The sequence below is a fragment of the Pteropus alecto genome, unplaced genomic scaffold, assembly GCF_000325575.1.
Source record: "Pteropus alecto unplaced genomic scaffold, ASM32557v1 scaffold39, whole genome shotgun sequence".
Classification (NCBI taxonomy): domain Eukaryota; kingdom Metazoa; phylum Chordata; class Mammalia; order Chiroptera; family Pteropodidae; genus Pteropus; species Pteropus alecto.
This window is the reverse complement of record NW_006443568.1, coordinates 7,796,713-7,803,934: the sequence shown is the minus strand read 5'-3', so window position 1 is coordinate 7,803,934 and position 7,222 is coordinate 7,796,713. Positions and strand designations below refer to the sequence as shown.

The 7,222-nt window shown below is 40.9% G+C and overlaps 1 long non-coding RNA gene and 2 other non-coding genes across 3 annotated transcripts; all 3 read left to right on the top strand.

Annotated features, from left to right (window-relative positions):
* The first annotated feature begins 2,855 nt into the window (after positions 1-2,855).
* Positions 2,856-5,225, top strand: LOC107196564. Its single transcript, XR_001518002.2, has 3 exons — positions 2,856-2,988; positions 3,926-3,959; positions 4,746-5,225. It is a non-coding gene; the product is annotated as an uncharacterized LOC107196564 (long non-coding RNA).
* On the top strand, positions 3,612-3,815 carry LOC112473057. Its single transcript, XR_003043889.1, has one exon. It is a non-coding gene; the product is annotated as a small nucleolar RNA SNORA73 family (small nucleolar RNA).
* LOC112473058 lies at positions 4,461-4,666 on the top strand. The gene has a single exon (XR_003043890.1). It is a non-coding gene; the product is annotated as a small nucleolar RNA SNORA73 family (small nucleolar RNA).
* Positions 5,226-7,222: the final 1,997 nt, after the last annotated feature.

Sequence of the window (7,222 nt, the reverse complement as noted above, 5' to 3'; positions counted from 1 at the left end):
ACTCTTCTCTTAACCATGTCTCTAAATCAATTGTCCCTTCCTCAGGAAACCAGGGACAAACTTCTTCTATAAGTTGCAAGAACTTCATTAACTGTTCCTACTTTAGTTTAGCTCCTCTAACTGTAAGTATATTCTTAAGCATATGTACAAATAGCAGTCGACTATTTCCTTGGCCCATTATATCTTCCCTTTCAGTTTCTATATTACAAAAACTCCTGCGTACTCACCTTCACCGCCCACGGCTTTTTTGGCCAATCTCGAGTGCACTTGTCTTACAGTGGGTCCTTGCTATTTTCCGTTTTCAGGTCGCTGTTCGGGCGCCACTTGTCGGAAACCAGCCGACCAAGTCAAACCAGGTCCCTGAATGGGGGAGCGGGGACTGAGAATAAATAGAAGACAGACAGGGTGCAGGAGGGAGAACAGATCTCACAACTGTCTCTCTGAGTTTATTTCTTAGGCTCCTTTTTATACATATTCTGTTCCTTTGTGTATCCCAAGATAACATAGTTAAAATAACATCTTGAAGATCAAGGTACAATCGAAACTCCCTTCGAAACTCCCTTCGTACCTCCTGTTTCTAATCTTAATCTTCTTCCTCCTGCAATTCCTCAGAACCAGCCTTTTCCCTTTTATATGCAAGCAGGCCTCCCGAGATAATCCATGCACTCCTTTGAATTTTGGGAGCTTTAGCTCCCTACAGGTGCCTCTGGGGCCCTTCACAATAACTGTGAGTCTTTTTGGAGTGATATCCACATTTTCTGGAATGCTGACAGTCTGATTGCTGAGAATGGTCTTCAACTTCGCAGTTATTACGGAAAAGAGAGAACCCCTTTAATGTTCTTCCTCAAGTTGACTTCTTCTCACCCTTCCTGGGAGGGACCACAGGCCTGCTAGTTCCTCAGCCTGGAGTGCTGTCATCATCCACACCCCACCCTCTATTATTACTATTATTATCCCTTCAAGTTTAGCTCAAATTTTAACTCCCCAGGGAAACCATCTCAGCCTTTAGCATATGGTTTAGTTCCTCTGTGTTCTCAGAATACTTTATTTATGTCATACAGTAATAGTATAAAATTTGCTGTCATATCTATTTCCTCCACTGTGAGTTCTCAAGGACTGAAAAAAGTGTTTCGTCTAGAATCCCCCATGTCTACAGCACAATGCCTCGCAAAGAAGTCATATCCACTAAGTAAATGTTGAATGAGTGATTTAAAGGTAACCAAATACTGGTAATATCACCAGAGAAGTAGCAGAATTATTTGTCCTCCTCTAAACTACTGGTTCTCAAGCAGTTTGGTTTTGTAACCCCTTTACAATCTTAAAAGTTATTCAGAACCCCAAAGAACTTATGTATCTGTAATATCTATTATGTATCTGTGAGTAATATCTATTGATAAAATTAAAATTGAAACAGAAATTTAAAAAATACATTTCAAAATAACCCATTACACATTAATAATATATTTTTATGAAAAACAACTATTTTCCAAAAATAGTGAGAAGAGTGGCAACGTTTTACATGTTTTGCAAATCTCTTGTCTAATAGAAGACAGTTCAATTCTCGTATTTGCTTCTGCATTCAATTTATTACTATACACTGTTTTGGTTCAAGTAAATGAAGACAATCTAGACTCACAGATATATAATTGGTAAAGATGATAACTGTTATTTCACGTAAAATGGTATTCCATGAAAAAAATGTGGCTGTTTCAGCACACAATTCAATTGCGTAAGTGCTTTTCCTGGAGACAGCCACAGCACTTTTGTATGCAGCAAAAGTGCTTTATGTGTATTTCTCATTCAGAATATTAAAAAGATGGATACTCAAAAGTTGAGAATAAAATTATTTTTACTTCTTCAAGGATATTCTTAGGTGAAACCAACTTTTTTGAAAACTGTAAATTTGTGATGATGAAGAATACGACTACCAGTACTGTTCCGTAACAGGGGCTTGAAACATACTAAGGCACCAGCAGTTTCACCCACGATTTCATTTCAGAATATCAGTACGGTCAACGCAGTGAAAAAGGCAAAGAAAGTCTAAATATTATTACGAAATAATTTTGATCTCATGGACCACAAAAGAGTCTCCGGGACTTCAGGATCCGACAACTACACTTTGAGAACAAATGCTCTGGGTCTGTTTCACATCTTAAAATCTGGGTAATAGCACCAATGTCTTAGAATTGCTGTGATAGTAAATAATGTACTTAAAATACCCAGCACAAAATCTTATAAAAAGAACACCATAAACCTTTCTATTTATATCTCAGATGTGAGTTTTTTGCATAACACCGTATTTGAAATCTGATCACATTTGCAATCATTTCACATGTAAACGTAGCTTCAGGATTTTTGCCCAATTCTTTACATTAGTTGGGTTAAAATAGTATTTAACATAAAATTTACCATTTTAACCATTTATAAGTGTTCAATTCAGTAGTATTAAGTCCATCCATTATTGTTCATATGAGGCTTTTAATTTTAGCCAATTCTGTGTAGGAGCACTTGTCTTATTTACCTAGGCATTTATCAAATATTTACTTTACATGCGACAGGGCAGATTCAATCCCTTTTGAGACTCTTCGCATTTCTCTAGATGACTTCTATTTTTCAAATTTTTTATTTAACAGCGTATCCTCTATATTGGGTGAACTGAGCAAAAATAAGTAAATTTGCTGTTAGAAATGTACCTACCCGCCTATATACTTAAAAAACTCAGTTTCTGTAATTTACATTACCCGACGAGCGCCAGAGCCGAACCCCGGATAGATGACTTTGAGCCAGGTAGGGGTGGGGCTTAGCCGGCAGTAGCTTCCCAGCATCCTTAGCGAATTTCTGAGTCCCTAACTGCGCATGGCGCGGTGCAGGCGCAGGCGCAATAGACATTTCTTGATTTCCTGTCTCTTCAGAAGGTATAAATGAGGATGCCTTGAGCTCGCTCAGTCTTTTCGGAGAAGAGATTTCGTTCTGTTCTGGATCAGTTCGGTGAGTGTTTCTACCTTCCTGGTTTAGCAGCTCTAGGTCTAGTACCCGGGCCTGACAAGCAACCTTTCTTGTGGAGATTATACTACTTAGAAAGATTGCCTTTTGCGTCGTCTGCGCTAAGTACGCTTAAGTCGTGCAGTGGGTTTGGATCGGACTCTCGCGGGCTCTGGAGGCCTCGCGAGTCGCGGACGATGGCCATAACCGAGAGACGCGAGCGACACCCTACTCGCTGAGACGGTAAAATCGCATCCCACCGCCATCCCACGTTGGCTATTGTGCCGTTTATTACCTTGCTTCCTAGGAGTCTCGTCGTCCCCGGAGTTGCACGCAGAACGGTATTCCTGATGCCCAACCACGTTTGAGCCCTGATTTCGAAGCGGGCGGCTCTTAATTTAATGCCAACTTTAACATTTAAGAGTAATTTCACGACCCTAGATGATTGGTTTAAAGATATATAAGGCTTAATTTCTGTCAAAACGGCTCTGCGTTTACTCTTTTTTTTGGCAGCGTGCTAATGGAGTATTAATCTAGATGTTTAGGTACCTGGCTGAAAGTTAATTCTGGTTTCTGATATGTGACTGCTGGTCCGTCTTGAACTTGAGTTTTGTTGACTGTTTCAGTAAGCAACGTGGATACCCCGGGAGGTCACTCTCCCCGGGCTCTGTCCAGGTGGCGTAGGGGAGCATAGGGCTCTGCCCCGTGATGTACAGTCCCTTTCCACAACGTTGGAGATGAAGCCGGGCCTTGAGTCTGCGCCTGCATATTCCTACAGCTTCTCAGAGTCCTTTGGACAATGACTGAGGAGATAAACCATGCAGGAAACAGCTCTGTAGAGCACCCTGTCTAAATCTAGGTTGGTCAGATGTGAAAGGAAATTTCGCATTAATCAGTTTTACTGTGCTGCTAGATTAAGCTCTTTGCTTTCCTTGTTTTGCAGCATTCACTCAAGATTCCAAATAACTTGGTTTGGGGTAAGTAAATCTACAAATTGCTTTTGGCTTATTGGTGTTTGTCAGCATTTTGCAGAAGACATTTAATCATTCTGAGCTCAGTCCCCTTTCATGAAGAGGCTATTGCTGTTTATTACATCCAGATAGCTTTGCTACATTTTTGTAGGAGTATTAACAGTGTCTTAGATGTATGCTCATGTGCTGAAGAGATGGCTTTTTTCCTCCTGTAAAACTTAAGATTTTCACATCCTTAATTGTGTTGTAGGGTTATTTCCACTTTACAAATGAAAAACTTATGATAGTTTGGGTTGACATAACCAGAGTTACAGCAAAGCTTGCATATGAGTGATTAAATAGTCAATAGTAGTGACTGGTTTGGAATTGATTTAAAACCAGTTACTAACCCACTATGCACTCAAATCTACATGTGTGGTATGGAATGAAGGGATCTCTAATGAGTTTTGAGGAATAATGCTGTTTAGCAGTACTGCCTTAGATTACACAAATTTGTGATTAGGCATTCCAACGTGGGTACCCCCGGGAGGTCACTCTCCCCGGGGCTCTGTCCAGGTGGCGTAGGGGAGCATAGGGCTCTGCCCCATGATGTACAGTCCCTTTCCACAACGTTGGAGATGAAGCCGGGCCTTGAGTCTGCGCCTGCATATTCCTACAGCTTCTCAGAGTCCTGTGGACAATGACTGAGGAGACAAACCATGCAGGAAACACCTAGTATACTAAACTTTAAATTTTAAGATCATAAGTAAGACTCTTAATTAACTCTAATCCTTTTCTTCTCTTTTCATTCAGGAGAGAAGAGGAGCTTTATGTAAATTGTTGACAGTTGACAATGCTTTTGCATCCTTTATTTGGCAAGGAGAGTTGGTAAAGTGATAACCCTCTTGAAGGTATATATAACTGCTCTTTATTCATCAAAGGGTAACAATAGAAATGTAAGTTCAGGCATGGCTCCAGACCCCTAACAGCCGGAAGGGGTGGAATGGTCCGTTGGCCAAGTGACGCTTTGGAATTTATCATTGCAGAAGGCACTGATCGTCAGCAGCTCTTTTAGGGTAGTATAGTCCTTGAACCTGGGAGACCCAAGAGACCTTATGAGATGAAAGTGTCATGAAACTAAGATGTTACTTTGCCTTTTTCATCATTACCAAGTCAACTGGGTTTTCTAACTACCTAACAGAAAGCAGAAGCCCATGAGAACCTGGGTATCTTTTTTTAAAATGTCAATTTCTGATGTATTTATGAATTAAAATAAAGAGCTGTATACATCTTTGTGGTTTCTTTTTTATTTGGAAATGTGGGATCAGCCCAAAAAGTATTCAGTGAATAGAAGTGCTTCTTAAATACCTATTATATAACAGTTAATATCTGATTAGTTCCATGCTAAAGACCCTGAGCTTTTGTCCTGTGTGTTGTCACTATCTTGTGTTCGACTTTATATCGCACTTACACCATTGGAAAGATGCCTGGTTCCTGACCAGTTACACAGGGCCCAGGTAAAAGCTCCCTAGCTAGATCCTACTTTGATTATATAGTTAGCTGGTTAAATTCAAGGCTGGGTTACATTGGGGTGTGTGGCTCGTGAACTTAGTTGTCTCAGGCTAAATAGCCCTCTGGACATAGTGTTGAATGATAGATCTGGGTTGATGATTAGACCAATCCTGTCAGGTTTTCTACAGTGTACAAGGTAAATGGGCATTAGCAGCTATATGATTGGTCATAAATGTTAAAATTGTACAGCTGTTGGATAGCACATCTTTACAAGCAGGTGTTTGGTTGGAGCTACAGTCCATGGTCTTAGGGCCATGCCACCCTGAACAAGCCCAGTGACTGATCTCCAAAGCTACTGAGGGTCGGCCTTGTTAGTGATTCGATGGGAGGCCACCTAGGAAAACCAGGTGCTGTAGGCATAAATACTAAAAAATTGTGCAGCTGTTGCATGCTGAACCTATCTGGCCAAGTGGGGCCCTTTATCCTTGAAGAAAATTGCCTGAGTGATGTGAGGTTGAGTCACAATGGAAACTATCAAACCCTTGAACAGGCTGCCAGCATTGTAGGGAAGTCATAGGCCCTGAAGGATGGGGACTAGTGGGGAACCATCTAGAAGGTAAGAGTCTAGATTCTTAGTGGGGCTAAGTGAATATAAGGTGGGGGAAGGGATACTCATGAACTCATTTAGAAACCATCGGGATCAGTTTTAGAGGGATTCGGGTGAATTTGGGTTTTGGTGGATGGTGGTCCAAACGAAAGTCCAGTCCAGATGGACAGTTGCAAATGGTGTTTGAGGATGAGAAGTAGTTACCATGAATTGCCATGGTTTTGCCATGGTTTAGGAGAACAACCTAGGAGAGCTTGTTGGCTTTTTAAACTAAGAGCAGCAATGTATGAAAGCTCATCTACCTACCCAAGTAGCAGCATTTATGCTAAGCACCGTTCTAAGCATCCGGCTTAAGTGGGTATTAATGTAACCTATCTTCAAGGGAGAACTGAGGAACAAAAAGGCTAAATTGCCTAAATCCACAACTAGGAAGTGGACCCTCTGCACAAACCCATCCAACTGCAGACTTGCTAGGAGGGAGCCAGATGGAGGTCAAAATCTTGTTTGTATCTCCAGGACTAGCCCTGTGTCCACCTCTCAATATTACCACATACATGAGAGTAGGTGCTCAGTAAAATGAACAGCTTTTCCCCAACCAACAACCAGGGAATTTATCCAGTGCTTATTAAAAAGTCACAGGGTATAGAGGTGGATAACTAATGCTGTGTGGGAAATACTTGCATTTCTCCTGATGTCTAAGTATAGCTGAAACAAAGCTTTCAAAGGTAGTCTAGGTTTTGCCTTTTGTGCTAAACTATCTTGCAACATATCTCCCTGTCTGTAGACTTCCAAACAGGCTTTTCTGGCCTTTTTCTGCACTTGGGTGGGCAATCGTGTCAACTGTTGCCAAACTTGGAGTCATACTGCTTAGGTTTGAATCCTGGTACTACCACTTCCTGTCCATGTGACCTTGGGCAAGCCACCTAACCTCTCTTCCTCAATTTCTTCATAGAATGGGGATGATAAAAGTATCTACATAAAGAGCTCTATAAAGTGAAAAAAACTATCTCTTGGGGTTTTAACGAAAATTAAGTTAATATTTGTAAAGTTTGTTAGAGTCCCATAATGAGTACAATGAGCTCGTTATATAAAATCCCCCGACTTCTCAAGCAAACAAGTAAGGATACAGTTACCTCACTCAGAACTACCATACTTTTCCAGGAGGAAAAGA